Raw genomic sequence first — 14,396 nt, 5'->3', positions numbered from 1 at the left:
TAAGTGTGACCAATTCAATTTTTAGTTATAGGTTAGTATTTACTAGAAAAAGATGAATTTGCAGTTTTTAATATATTTTGCATGTTTACAAATCTTTTATTTGTATTCTTTTTTCTTCTTTGTTCCTTGCTTCTGTATATTACAGCAAAAGTTAAAAGCAGCATTACTAGTAATAATTCCATAATCACAGTGACTGTGGTTGTATATTAGAGAGCAATTATATGTACTATATTTAATAAGGGGAGAGGAGAAATAAAGATGACAGTTCTGACTGTGTGATTAAAGACCAATTCCTGTTTTGCATTGTGTACATGACATAGTAAAATGTCATGAAACTGAAACCCCATAATATTGGGGTTTCAGTTACACAGCCACAACCACTATCTTGATTTTTTCCAACCTCCCTACTAACACCACTTATTTAATATTATGTAGTATTTAGTTTACAATATAAATGTAGTTTAATTATATAAATTAACCTTAGTTACCTCCATACTGAGCTTGCCTTTTTGTGACTATGGATACATCATAATTGCTTTATATTGATAGCCAATTGGAAGTTGTTTTTGTTATTTACTTCTTTGGGGATATTTTTGACATTTTATTCTTGTTACAGTCATTTTATTCTCTCATCCAAGTTATACTCAGGCCCTACCTTACATAGTTCCATGTTCAGACATGGTGTGTAAATTGATAGGCAACTATTACTCTGTTGAGAATGGCATCCTTACAGGGATAATTATTTATGAATTGCATGATAACCTTGCAAGGCAACCCCATTCATTTTGCAGTTGGGTCATTTATGGATTTAGACAAACATAGGCTTACCTCTTTAATTTCCTCCTATTCTGATTCTTAGTTATTCTAGACTAGGGTGAACTAATCTGGTAAATATGGACCGTGTTAGCTGGAAATTCTGAGAGCAGAAGTTTGGAAAGTTGTACCAAGGTATAATAGAATATTTGGAAGTAGTTTATATGTCCTTAAATCATTTCTAGACAGCACACCATTGCAACTGACAGCTTTCAATAATTAATACAAACAAAAAACACATTTTGCTCTAAAGATTATGTGGTCTACATTTTTTGATTAGTGGAAGAAGATAGGAGTTAAAGAGAACAGCAGAACAAAGGAAGGAATGGATAAAAAAGGAACATGAGTAAAACCTAAGGATAAGGTTCATTTCATTTATCTGCAATTAATTATTAGGCAGTGTAATCTAATGGATAGAAAGGGAGAATCTGTAACACATTCCCCAAGTCCAAATAGGCTTCTATCAGCTATAATACACAACATGGCAAAACAACTGGAGGAAAAATGAATCTACCTCCTGGGTGTATTTTGGACCTATCAGAACCTTTGAGCTTTTTCTCCCTTCCCTACTTCTCTTATTAGCAGAAATTTCTGCTTTCATACAAACAAATGAAAAGAAAAGAAAGAAGAAGAAAGAAAGAAAGAAAGAAAGAAAGAAAAATCCCTTTTTCTAGCTCCAAATCTTCTAAACATATAGAAAGTGTTTTTCATAATAACTATGGGCCTTTAAATGTCCAAATCTCAAGGACCATATATAATAAAATATTTTAAATAATAAACACAGAGAAACATTTCCTTAAATTGACACAGCTCCCAATAACTGCATGGATTAGATATGTCCAGATAGTTTTCTTAACAACAGCAGGGAACTTTTTGCCTTTGCCTTTTTTTTTTTTTATTGGTAGGTTAGCCTACTGCTCTGGAACCGTTATGGAATCTGTCTTCTAAATACAAACTCGGTCTAACCCTGCTTAGCTTTTGTTGAAAGTATTCAGTGTGGCCAGTGGTGGGATTCAAGTAATTTAACAACCGGTTCTCTGCCCTAATGATTTCTTCCAACAACCAGTTTGCCGAGCTGCTCAGAAAGTTAACAACCGGTGCTCCCGAAGTGGTGCAAATTGGCTGAATCCCACCACTGAGTATAGCTCAATATTATTGTATTTGGGCTGCAGCTTGTAATAGGATGCTGAATACATGTAGTCTTTGACTTGCAACCATTGGTTTAGTAACCATTTTACAAACCATTTTGTAAAGACCATTTTGAAAAAGTGACTTATGACTATTTTTCACACTTATGATCATTGCAGCATCCCATGGTCACGTGGTCAAACTTTGGATACATGGCAATTGGCATATGATGATTGCGATGTCCCAGGGTCATCTGATCACCTTTTGCAACCTTCTGACAAGCAGTCAATGGGAAAGCCAGATTCACTTAAAAACATGTTACTAACTTAACAATTGCAGTGATTCACTTAACAACTGTGACAAGTAAGGCTATAAAATGGGACAAAATTAATTTAACAATGGTCTTGCTTAGCAACTGCAATTTTGGACTCAATTGTGGTCATACGTTGAAGTCTCATTTTCAGAATCTCTCCAGATTCTGACATTTTGTGGGACCTAGGAAATGGGTCTTCTATGCTACAGCGTTTTCCCAATGGAACAACATACCCATGAAGAATCAAGTGCCCCTCAATCCTCTTGGACATTCAGAAGACATAAAGAGTTGGCTGTTCCTCCAGATTTTGTATTGGGAAGTTAAGCATGCCCTGTTGGCTGATTTGTTTAGTTCTGGTCTTTGGATTAGAAATGGAATGATGTTTAGACCTTGCACATATGTTATATTACTCATTTTTGGATGTTATTTTTATATTGTGTTGCTGGTTTTGGTTTTAACCTTTTGTTCACTGCCCAGAGTTACTGCTGTGACATGGGTGGCTATATAAATGTTTTAAATAAATAAACAAACAAACGCAGAAGAATGGAATACCAAAGCCATCTGGGTTTTTTTATTAATTATGATGCCTTTGACATTGGGATATACAGAAGAAAACAAGCCAGAATGCCACTTTTACCTGTATCAACCTTAATGTCAATTTTTCCAGGAAATTCTAACCAGAAAGTCTGCTCTGATCAGGAAAAAAAACGTTAATGAACAGTTTAAGTGGGGGGGGGGAGAGAAAAAAGAATAGAGAAATTTGCTCATAAAAGCATTCACTTGAAAACTGAGGATGTGTATGTAAATATTAGTAATCTTATGAAAGAACAAAGCATGCCATAAAACGAGCTTTAAATTAGGGCCACACAGCTTTCTACAGCTGGCTTGCTGCTAGTTGAAAATTAGGTAGAACTGTGGTTGGTTTAATGACAAGGCAACAAATACATCTAGGACTGATGGCAAAGAAGACTGAAAGCCAAAGATAGAGAAGCTTTGCTTGATTATAGTGATTACATCATGCTCATTAGAATTTAAACTAACTAAACCCAAACACAGACATCATATCTTTATTTGATAGCTGTAGTCTAGTAAATAGTGGGAAAGGATGTTGTGTATGGATTAGACTTGATGAAATAAAACCAGACATTCGTTTTAAACCTGTCTGGCATTTGAAAATCAAACCTTCAGAATGAGGCAGTAAAGTTAACTTATAAAGACAGAAGTCTTTGATTGGGAAGCATCTGCACAGTGTTTTTTCGCCTGCCTTGTTTTAGGAGAAAACCACCTCAGGAATTGGATATGAGACATACATGCACATTTTGGGGAGCTAAATAAGATGTCTGTGGGAACAGAAGGTGCTCAACAATGTTCTCCTTTTTGCTTCATGGCAAGAATGTATTCTTTACTCTTTGATGACTCACAGTTGATTACTAAAAATGTCCTTCTTGCTGCCTGAACTAATAGTGATAAGGCAAAAAAAAAAAAAAAAGACCAACCCTCAGTGAGCCTGATTTCATGTTTAGTTACTTGCAATACACTGTTACTTTTATTTATTTTATATTCTCTTTTAAGTACAAAATTTTATAATGTAACAGTATATATTCTAATAGGATGGATGTATTTGACTTTGCCTCTAATATATTTACAAGAAATCTCTAGTAGCTAATAGAATCAACTAGACTAAAGAAAGTTCAACTTTTATATTTGTTCATAACAATACCATAAGCCCAAGTTGCAGTATGAATAACATCAAATGCCAGAGTGCTATATTGGTGAGAATCTTGGATTGGAGTATTGGTAAAACTGGCAAATCTCTTTTTGAAAAATTTAAAGGAATGACGTCCTCATTAGCCTTTTCCTCTTTACCATTGCTTGCTCTTTTTGTGAGCTACTATTATCTTAAACAAATACATAAAATGTGTATATGATTAGCACCTTGTGCTGGTTAGCATAAATACTTGTCCACAGTGTGAAGAAAATATCAACATAAGCAAAACTTTTATTGAATTCAAGATTGCAACATGCTCTTTTCAGCATGATACAAATCCATCCAATTTAAAAGATTGATTTTAAATAAATTTTAATCCTGATTAAAACATTGTTTTATATTGTTTTTATTGACTGGAAGTTATCTAGAACTGGGATATGTGTAGCATAAGTTCAATAAATAAATGCATTTCTTTTATAGTTCTGGAAAATTAATCCTATGACCCTGGATGTTGATTCAAAAGAGAGAGGTACGGTATTATTAGAATAGTTTCTAGTACTTAATAGGAGAAATATCTACAGTAAAATATATTATCTCTTTGGTTCAAGTTTAGCATTGATATGCTCTAAAAATATGATTAACATAATCAAAGCAAAAAGAAAAATATCCATTATATTTGTATTACATAAATAGTAGAATATATCTAGCAGTTAGCAGAATTTAGACCAGTCTAAATCTGGTCTAAGCTTGCTCAATAAATCTAATTATAAAGTGGACAATTCTATAAAAAATTATAAACATATTTTCTATTTTATTACTATAGAATGTTTCAACTCCCTGAGCTAGTGTTTTTGTTTTAATTATGAAAATAGATGTTAAGTTTAATTTTCTAGATCAAGTGTATTTTTTTTAAATTCAAGAAGCTTGGGCATCATTTTACTGTGCAATGATAATACTGTATTTGAGAGTTTTTAATGATTTCATTTACCTTTTGAAACTAATCAATGTATTTTTTTGTAAAGGCACTGTAATATTATATATACATGTATGTATGTATGTATGTATGTATGTATGTATGTATGTACGGTATGTATGCATGTATCTATGTCAACATTCTAGCAAAATGTAACAAATATGCTAACATAATGTTTAATTATATTGTGAGCTAAGTCGTAGAAAGTATTTAGTACAATGAAGAGCTTAATTTGGACTTGTGTTTACAGAGGTGGGACAGCCATCTCACAACATAAGCAGGAACAAATAGATCCTTCAAACAAATATATTGCAACCATGTTCATAAGACACACATATTTCAGAAGCGATTTTCTTGGCCCAACACAAACACTATATCCACAATAGCCTAACAATTTGGAGTTTAGTTTACAGGCCTGACTAGGTGGCTCAATGGCTAAGACACTGAGCTTGTCGATCAGAAAGGTTGGCAGTTAGCGGTTCAAATCCCTAGTACAGGTCTCCTGTGTGAGCAGCTCCAACTCTGTTACTGTTACTGTTACATAGATTACACCAATCTTGCAAGCTAAGGTTTAAATTGATAACAGGTCACTAACAATCCAAGTAGAGAGTGAATAACTAATATGGGTAGTGATAATTAACTCTAGAAGTTTCTTCTTTTTGGATGCAGTTGGATTGCTACTCAATTATTTTAATCCATGATTTCTGCTAAAACATCAGTCATACATCCTGCTTCTTCCCATTGTGAATACAACATATGAACTCAGATGTGAAGAATCCTGCCTTCTCTTTCATAAATATTACAATAGCGTGATCTTCTTTAATAGGGAAGTGGAATGGTAGTGACTTATTTATTTATTTAATAAAAAGTTTATGATACATTCTGTGTTTTTATTAAAATCTCAACTACATCATTATAACTACTGTGACTTTAGCAGAAGCTAAGTAACATTGCATAGGTTGAAACCTAAAAGTTGCAGGTCATTTTTGCTGGTGGCAGAATATATTCTGAGAGTTCTTAAGCCTCCCAGTAATTTCTCATTGCTAGTAAAAATCAGTTAAGAGCAAATGAATAGACTAGAATAACAGAGTTGGAAGGGACCTTGGTGGTCTTCTAGTCCAACTTCAGTGGTGAAATCCAAATTTTTTTACTACCGGTTCTGTGGATGTGGCTTGGTGGGTGTGGCAGGGGAAGGATATTGCAAAATCTCCATTCCCACCCCACTCTGGGGCCAGCCAGAAGTGGCATTTGCCAGTTTTCCGAACTACTCAAAATTTCCGCTACCAGTTCTGAACCTGTCAAAACCTGCTGGATTTCACCCCGTCCAACCCCTTGCTTAGGCAGGAAACTCTACACCTGAATGAATCTTCTAGGTGTTTCAGTAATTTTACAGAGTCTTTTTAAAGAAAATGTATTAGTGCTATAAGTGGTAAAATATTGCAATGACTGAGACAGGAATACATATGTGTTGCCATAACACAAAGCATCGATGATATCCTTATTTCACTAAATGGGCCAGGAATTTGTTAGAAATACAAGAAACAATATAAAAGAGCACTTTTTTCTTTTAAAAATATCTCCAAACATTCAGATTATGTGATTTTAAAAAAGTTTTAAAAAATATAATATGGAAAGGAAACATTATCAAAGCTCAATGCTTTTAACAGGGAGTTCCAAATGGGGCAAACATTAAAGTCAAATTGAAATTAAATTACAAGAAGATTTTCAACTTGTCAAAAATAATTGCATTAATCTGGCAATGCTGCATGTTTCAAACAAAGCAACCATTGTAAAATGTCTCGATTTGGGTTGGAGGAGATTAAAACAGTTGTGTGGGGTAGATGTAGTAAAGAAAAAAAGACTCATTTTTGTTTCTTCTGAAGCCAAATCCATGAAGAAAGAGAGAGAGAGAGAGAGAAAGAGAGAGAGAGAGAGAGAGAGAGAGAGAGAGAGAGAAAAGAAAGAAGGAAAGAAAGAAAGAAAGAAAGAAAGAAAGAAAGAAAGAAAGAAAGAAAGAAAGAAAGAAAAGAATCTATTACTTGATAAGGTAGAAACATGTGGGGTAGACAGCATCATTCAGGATCGGATGGATTCGTAAGTGGCTGACCAACCACACCCAACATGTAATCATCAATAGAACTACATCCACATAATGGGAAGCATGCAATGTATATCCCAAGGTTTTGGCTTATGCCTGGTACTGTTCAATATCTTGATAGACAATTTAGATGAGGAGACAGAAAGGGAATCCATCAAATTTGCAGGTAACACCAAGCTGGTGGGAATAACACAGATAGGACAAGATCCAGAACAATCTCTACAAACTTGAACACTATCTAACAAAAGGAAATTCAATGATGATAAAAGTAAACTTTTATATGTAGGCAAGAAAAAACAAAAGAATAGTTATAGTATAGTGGTACTTTGCTCAATAGTAGTAACTGTCAGAAGTATCTTGTAGTCCTAATGGACAATCACTTAAATATGAATCAGCAGTGTGCTGCAGCTGCCAAAAAATCCAACACAGTCCTCTGCATTAACAGAGGGATAGAATCAAGATCATGTAAACTGTTAGTATTACTTTGTAATGCATTAGTAAGACCACACTTCCAATATTGCATCCAGTTTTGGTTGCCACAATATAAAATAGATGTAGAGATTCTAGAAAGAGTGAAGGGAAGAGCAACAAAGATGATAAGGGGACTGGAGACATATTAAGAACGGTTACAGGAATTGGGTATGTCTAGTGAAAAGAAGAACTAGGGATGAAGGATACGACTGTTCCAATATTTGAGATGCTGCCACAAAGAAGGCCTCAACCTATTCTCCAATGAATTTGAAGGCAGAACAAGAAACAATGGATTGAAACTAATCAAGGAGAGAATAAACCACAGATAAGTAGAAATTTCTTAATAGCTAAAATAATTACCATATTTTTCGGAGTATAAGACACACTTCCTGCCCCTAAAAGAGGCTGAAAATTTGGGTGCATCTTATACTCCAAATGTAGCTTTTTTGAAGCTTTTTTTCAGCCCTAATGAGGCACTAGCAAGTGATGCAATACCTTCTGAGCTTTGCCTGCTCCCTCTGACTCTCAGCTGTGCTTTTGAAGCTTTTTTCAGCCCTAATGAGGTAATAGCGAGTGAAGCATCTTCTGAGCTTTGCCTGCTCCCTCCGACTCTCAGCTGTGCTTTAGAAGCTTTTTTTCAGCCCTAATGAGCACAGGTGATATTCAGTTGGTTCGCACCGGTTAGCGTGAACTGTTGGCGGAAATTTGGCCAAGGTTGGGGAACCAGTAGTGATGGCCAGCTGCCCACGTCCCCAAACTGGTCCCCCTGTCACCGCTCACTCACCCCGCCCACCATGTTCATGCTCGCCCCGCCCACTATGTTCATGCTCGCTCGCCCCGCCCACCATGTTCATGTTCTTCGCATATGCGCATCCCATTGTCTTGCAAGTCCAATGGGATGCATATGCGTGAAGAACTTGACAGTGATTGAAGCAGCTTTTTCCACAGCCTCTGGTACTTTTTGTCAGCCTGCGGCCAGCCACCTCTTTGCCAGCTGCTTTTCAGCAGTGGCAGCTGGCTAGGGGCCACTGAAACCTCTGGTCAGCTTGCCTTCCAGACTCTGGACCAGCCATCATAGAAGGTAAGCAGCTTGAACAAAGAGGCGGTGGTGGGGGAGGAAGTGGGGCTAGGGCCAGGGCAGCGAAACGAGGCCCTAAACGAGAGGAAACGGGGGCGACTGGTGAAGAGAGGGCGAGGTAGATAGGTGGAAATTCCAAAAATTTTCCTACCTTTTCCTGTGGGTGTGGCTAGGTGGGGTGTCAGTCACATGCCCCCCACCTAGCCATACCCACCAAACTGGTAGCAAAATTTTTTGAAACCCACCACTACTAAGGAGGCGCTAGCGAGTGAAGCAATTTCCCTGCTTTGCCTGCTTTTCTCATTGCTGCTCCCTCTCAGCTGTGCTTTAGAAGCTGTGTTTTTATTCCCAAGCAGGGGATAAAAAGCGTGCATGTGTGCTCAAAACCAGCAAACTAATGTGCTGAAGCTGACCAGATTAAGGATGCTAGCCAGATGAATACCTGGTAGGCAGAATTCCCCCCCCCCTATTTTCCACCCAAAAAAACTAAGCTGCGTCTTATACTCCAGTGCTTCTTATACTCTGAAAAATACAGTAATCAGTAGAACAGTTTGCCTTCAGAAGTAGCTAGTTCTTCACTGGTGGGTTTTAAGAAGAGATTGGACAGCCATTTGCCTGAAATGGTACAGGATCTCCTGCATGAGAGAGGTTGGACAGAAAAGACCTCCAAGGTTTCTTCCAACTTTGTTTTCTATTATTTAGCAATGTCTCCTTAGAAGCAATAAAATCCTGTTTTATCAACAATCTTGGAAAAGAGCTAATTCAACTGACTTATAATATACTGACTGCATAGATGGAGATGGTGTTATTTTCTTCTTTGCTATAGACAAAATAAATATCATAACCTGGCCCTGTGTGCAATGAATTCTTTTTTCTTTGTACATCACACAACAGACACACCCTGATTTTTATCTTATATTTATTAGAAACATCTTTTAAGCTTGATTTTGAGAATTGTGTTTTCTATGTTTACATAGGTAAATATACATATTGGTCTATTAACCTTACTTCTGGTATTTCTATTCCTAAGTATATTGCATGTCATTTTCATTTTGACATGCAATTTACTATACTTAGTGAAATATTGGATTCTTTCTGAATTTATAGATTTTTATGAAACTAATAGTGGTAATCATTTTTACTACAGTATTAAGTTTTCTAGGTATTTTCAGATGAAACTCAAAGTGACATTATAGAAGATCTCTGAATATCTTTAAACTTAGACAGATAAACAAATCCAAGCATACACTCTATAATTAGTTGCATATTTAATTTATTAATAACTGAGTTTTCTGGATGGATTATACTGAAACAATTTACTTATATGTTTATACATTTAGTTACTCAGCGTATTAGGCTTCCATGCCACTCCAGTTTGAAGATTATAAGCGACTTACAATATCTGCTCTAAAAAAAGTAAATATCTGTAAGTAAAAGTAAAGAGCAATATCTGCTCTTTAAAAAGTAAAAAGCAATTCAAAAAACAAAATGAAACAATTGATCACACCACCACCCCATCAATCAACAATATTCCAACCTTATTATAATCATAATCATAAATTTATTTGTCAAGCATATATAAGATAACAGGTAAAAGTATGAACATAATTTGAATACATGAAAAGAATAAGAGTAAAAAGGAATATTAGGACAGGGACGGTAGGCACACTGGCGCTCTCATGCACACCCCTGACAGACCTCTTAGGAATGGGGTGAGGTCAACAGTAGACAGTTTAAGGTTATAATTTTGGGGGTTTGGGGAAGAAACTACACAGTCAGTTAATGCCTTCCAGGCATTGACCACTGTTACTGAAGTCATATTTTCTGCAATGAGTTTGGAATGGTTTACCTTGAGTTTGTATCTATTATTTGCTCGTATATTGTTGTGGTTAAAGCTGAAGTAGTCATTGACAGGAAGGACATTGTGGCAGATAATTTAAGTACTATGCTTAGGTCAGACTGAAGTTGGCGTAGTTCTAAATTGTCTAAGCCCAAAATTTGGAGTCTTCTGAAAGACTTTCTATACCATTCTACAAGAGTCTAGCAGGATAGAACTAACTAACTTTAGAAGAAAAGTTCTATTAAGGGGAGGGGTAGAACTTCATGGAGAAGTATCATGCATCAGATTCCTGATGGCCACGTTATTTCAGAGGTGGAATTTTTAATCTGCTTTCCTGATGTCACTGGCAGGCAAATTTCACCTGATATATTAGGTTTTGGAAATACCCAGTTTTTGTGCCATATAAAATTTTGAAAGTTAAGTTAATTCTCATAAAGGGATAAGTATCACAACTAATGCATATTCTTATTGCATGTCTGTCTTGAATTTGGTCCTATCACCAAATTTTGAGATGGAATAATTAGGAATAGACCTTTATTTTCTTTGGGTAGTGTGGATGGGTCTTTACCTGGCTGTGTTTGGATTCTGGGTCTCAAGAAACTCTGATCTTGAACTGTTTTATTATACTAATAGTGCATAATAGTAACAGGAGGCATTGAATTTAAGTAACTGATTGAACTACCACCTAAACAAATTGATACTTGGTCTTAAATTTCAGATTGTCAGTGAAATCATGGAATCTTGAATGATTAAGATTCAAGATTCTGAGAAATTATGGACAGTCTTAGTTTTAACATTTGCTGTACATGATTATGTCATTTTGAGACACTATTTTTCCAAGTACATTAGATAACTGATAAAATTTATCAATCTATCATCAGATCATTTATGTAGTTTGGCAGTACTTGCATCTCATTTCAGCTACACAATTAAGATACATTCTGGTTTCTAACCATTAATGAACTGATTTAGTATATACTATGAATTAGTTTTTCATTTGCTAGTTAAAATGCTTCTAAATTTATTACAATAACTGGAACTCAGACTTTAATCAAAATAATTATGGCCTTTTTCATCAAATAGTTCAGGAAATCCTTGTTAAAGCAAAACAAAACAGAATCTGGAAGTGAAAACAGAAAAACCCAAAGCAATTCTCAGACTATAAGCCATTTAATATTTCATTGCATTAGTTAATTATACAATTCTAAAATTAAGTGTTTTACTGAGACCCTGGTCTACTCCAACATGTGGGAGAGAGCATTCTGCTCTCTTTTGCCTTTCAGCTCCAACCCAGGAGCCCTCAAGCAGTTGCATCCACAACAAACCACTTTTTATACCAAATATATTTTACTGTGGTATAAAAAATTCTAAAATTGCATAAAACAGGTAACTTTGTGAATTCCAGATTTTTATTCTGGGAAAATGTATAATTTTGTGTCATTTTTAAAAACCATCCATAATTTGAATGAGAGATCTTCCCATAGTTATAGAGAAGCTTCAAGATCATTATTCATTCTTCACAATTAAGAAAATTATTCAGCACAGATTTTTAAAAATAGAATCCATTCCTAACAACTTACAATTTATAGCTGCAGCTTGCATAGTAGCTCAGGAACTCACATATGGCTTATGTCAGTGGCAGAAACCATGTTATTTTCTAAATTACATTGATTTGTAATGTGGTATTGAAAGATCTTAAGCAGAATCATTGGCAATAAATTACCAAATCTAGTCCTTGACATTCTTATCTAGACTTCAGATTCATCAAAATGAGCCTAAGAGTCAAGTCTTCTATGTGCACAATGCTACCAGTCAAAGAATAAGAATGAAGATTGTTCAATTTCCTCTCTCTTTGGAGCCAGGCCAGACTGACATTTTCCCTTCTGTTGATCTTGGCAAGAAAGAAAAGGGAGGGGGAGATTTTACTGGCCTATTGCTGATTTTTTTTTTAAAAAAAAAAATGTTTTTATGAAAAATGCTGAAACATGGGCTTGTTGTCAAAATTGTTGCATTATTAAGATTGGGTGGAGTGAATGAAAAAACTGGAAGCTGTCCAGGAAGCTATTATGGTACTGATAATGGTGAATCATATTCAGCCATTACAGTGGAGCAGGGCTTATTGCAATAAATTTTCCTGCAGTCTGATGACTGATGTGCACAGTTAATGAATCAGAACCAACTCAAAGGTTAATCGTCTGGGAGGTAACCAATTCTGTCCACCTGAAATTGGAATCTAAGTATGATATTTATTAGTTACATGATGATACACTTGAAGAAAAAATGTTTATTGGTTGAAGATTTGTTAGGCCTTTAAGATAAAAATACTGGGGGGGAAATTCTAATAACAATATTTGAATCAAATGCAAAACCAGAAATAGTAAATAAGAGAAATGTGATCCACCAAATAAAATAAATTAGGCATCAAATGAAAACGTTAGTGATCCTTGAAAGAAGACTTTCATTATGTTAACTTTTTTCATTGTTAACTTTTTTGTATAAAATAAAATTCAGTGTAATTACAGATTAAAAATGAGAAATGTTTACTTTAAAACCAAAAAAGAAAATGGGTTAAGTCAAATTGAATATAATAACTATAGAGAATTTTTGAATTCCTTTTATCTTTGAATAGAAAATTCTGATATTTCTGTTCTAAAATTAACAGAATGCTGCCCTCTGTCTTCATAAATGATTAGTGAATGAATATTAATTTTGATGGCAATTAATTATGGAGAGCATCGATGACCTCATTTTTTTTTACAAATGCAAGTTGTAATAACTGTTCACTTATGGTATTTAGATTCTAATGTTCATTTTAAAAATCATAATATAAACAGATGAGACCAAGGTTTTATGTGGTCAATTATGTTACAGTGACAAACCAAATGTTTATAGAATACTCACAAACATGAAGCAGTAGAGTTATGCTGGGTTGTGCTGTATATTTGTACAGAATATATACTTTTTTTAAAAAAAAACCTATATATCTATCGTGATTTTGAATTCTTTATACTGATTTAATACTTTCCACTCTCTCTAACCATTTATACAAAGCAAAAGAAAGATTTCACCTGTTATTCAATCTGGACTCTAACTGCAACATGATACGAAGGACATTTCATCCACTGTGGTCCTTCTGAACTTCCAGGAAAGTCGTGGTCAGTCTCTTTACTGGGACTGGCCTTCCTGGGCCTTTACATATGTAGATGTTAAATTGAATTATATATGAAGTGTCAAAAGGCATTTATATGCAGACACAACAAATATCTTTAAAACATCCTTTCTTATTATTCTGTTTTTAAAAGCTTTTGAGAAATCTTTAAATATTCTTATCTTATCAGTTAAAGGTTGTGGATTTGAAAGGCAGAAGAAACTTCTTCTTTCCCTTCCTCTTCTTTTCCTGTTTCCCAGTTATCTTAAATAGAAAAGTTTCATGACACATATAAGAACCAATTAAGTTTCAAGAATTAAGATAGTAGCACTTCTTAACTTTCATAAATTGCTGTTTGGATGTGAAACCTGTTGTACACACAATAAAGTTCCTACTGTTAATGAAACTTCAGAGAAATTGGTATATCCTTAGGATGGCCTTTGAACTCACCAGGACAGTAATGCCTGTGATAAATGAGTTTATTTATAACTTGCTTAGCTGATGTCTTTTCCCATTGAATCAGCAGGCTCTCTACATTTTAGGGATATAATTTCAAGGGCTGTTAAACCTCTCTGAGAGTTTTGTAGCCCTCCTATGGAGCTGAACTGTCCAGCATTCAGCTTGTTATGATAGAACTACATATGAAAGCCATTCAGAAAACTGACAGCTTCAAGTGCTAGTTTTTATAACTCCAAGTGGCATTTAATCTGAAAAAATAACACTACCAGAATCAGCATATAATTGGCTTTCTACTTCCAGTCTTTCCTGGTATTCCTATCCTGTAAAATAAGTCAGTGCATTGTGAAAGAAATGTCTTTAATATATC

At 34.9% G+C, this 14,396-nt stretch overlaps 1 long non-coding RNA gene across 2 annotated transcripts in view; it reads left to right on the top strand.

Annotated features, from left to right (window-relative positions):
- LOC117654887 (uncharacterized) overlaps positions 1–14,396 on the top strand; it is an 84,297-nt gene that overhangs the window by 24,233 nt on the left and 45,668 nt on the right. The window contains exon 3 of one of the 2 annotated variants that reach the window (XR_015734019.1): positions 4,443–4,491. The exons of the other annotated variant lie outside the window; for it this stretch is intronic. This is a non-coding gene — a long non-coding RNA (uncharacterized LOC117654887). The remainder of the gene's footprint in view (positions 1–4,442; positions 4,492–14,396) is intronic. 2 annotated transcript variants of the gene reach the window in all.

The sequence above is a fragment of the Pantherophis guttatus genome, chromosome 4 (assembly GCF_059756535.1).
Source record: "Pantherophis guttatus breed Tessera chromosome 4, ASM5975653v1, whole genome shotgun sequence".
Lineage (NCBI taxonomy): Eukaryota > Metazoa > Chordata > Lepidosauria > Squamata > Colubridae > Pantherophis > Pantherophis guttatus.
The sequence above is the reverse complement of the archived record's forward strand: the minus strand, read 5'-3'. Positions and strand labels throughout refer to the sequence as shown.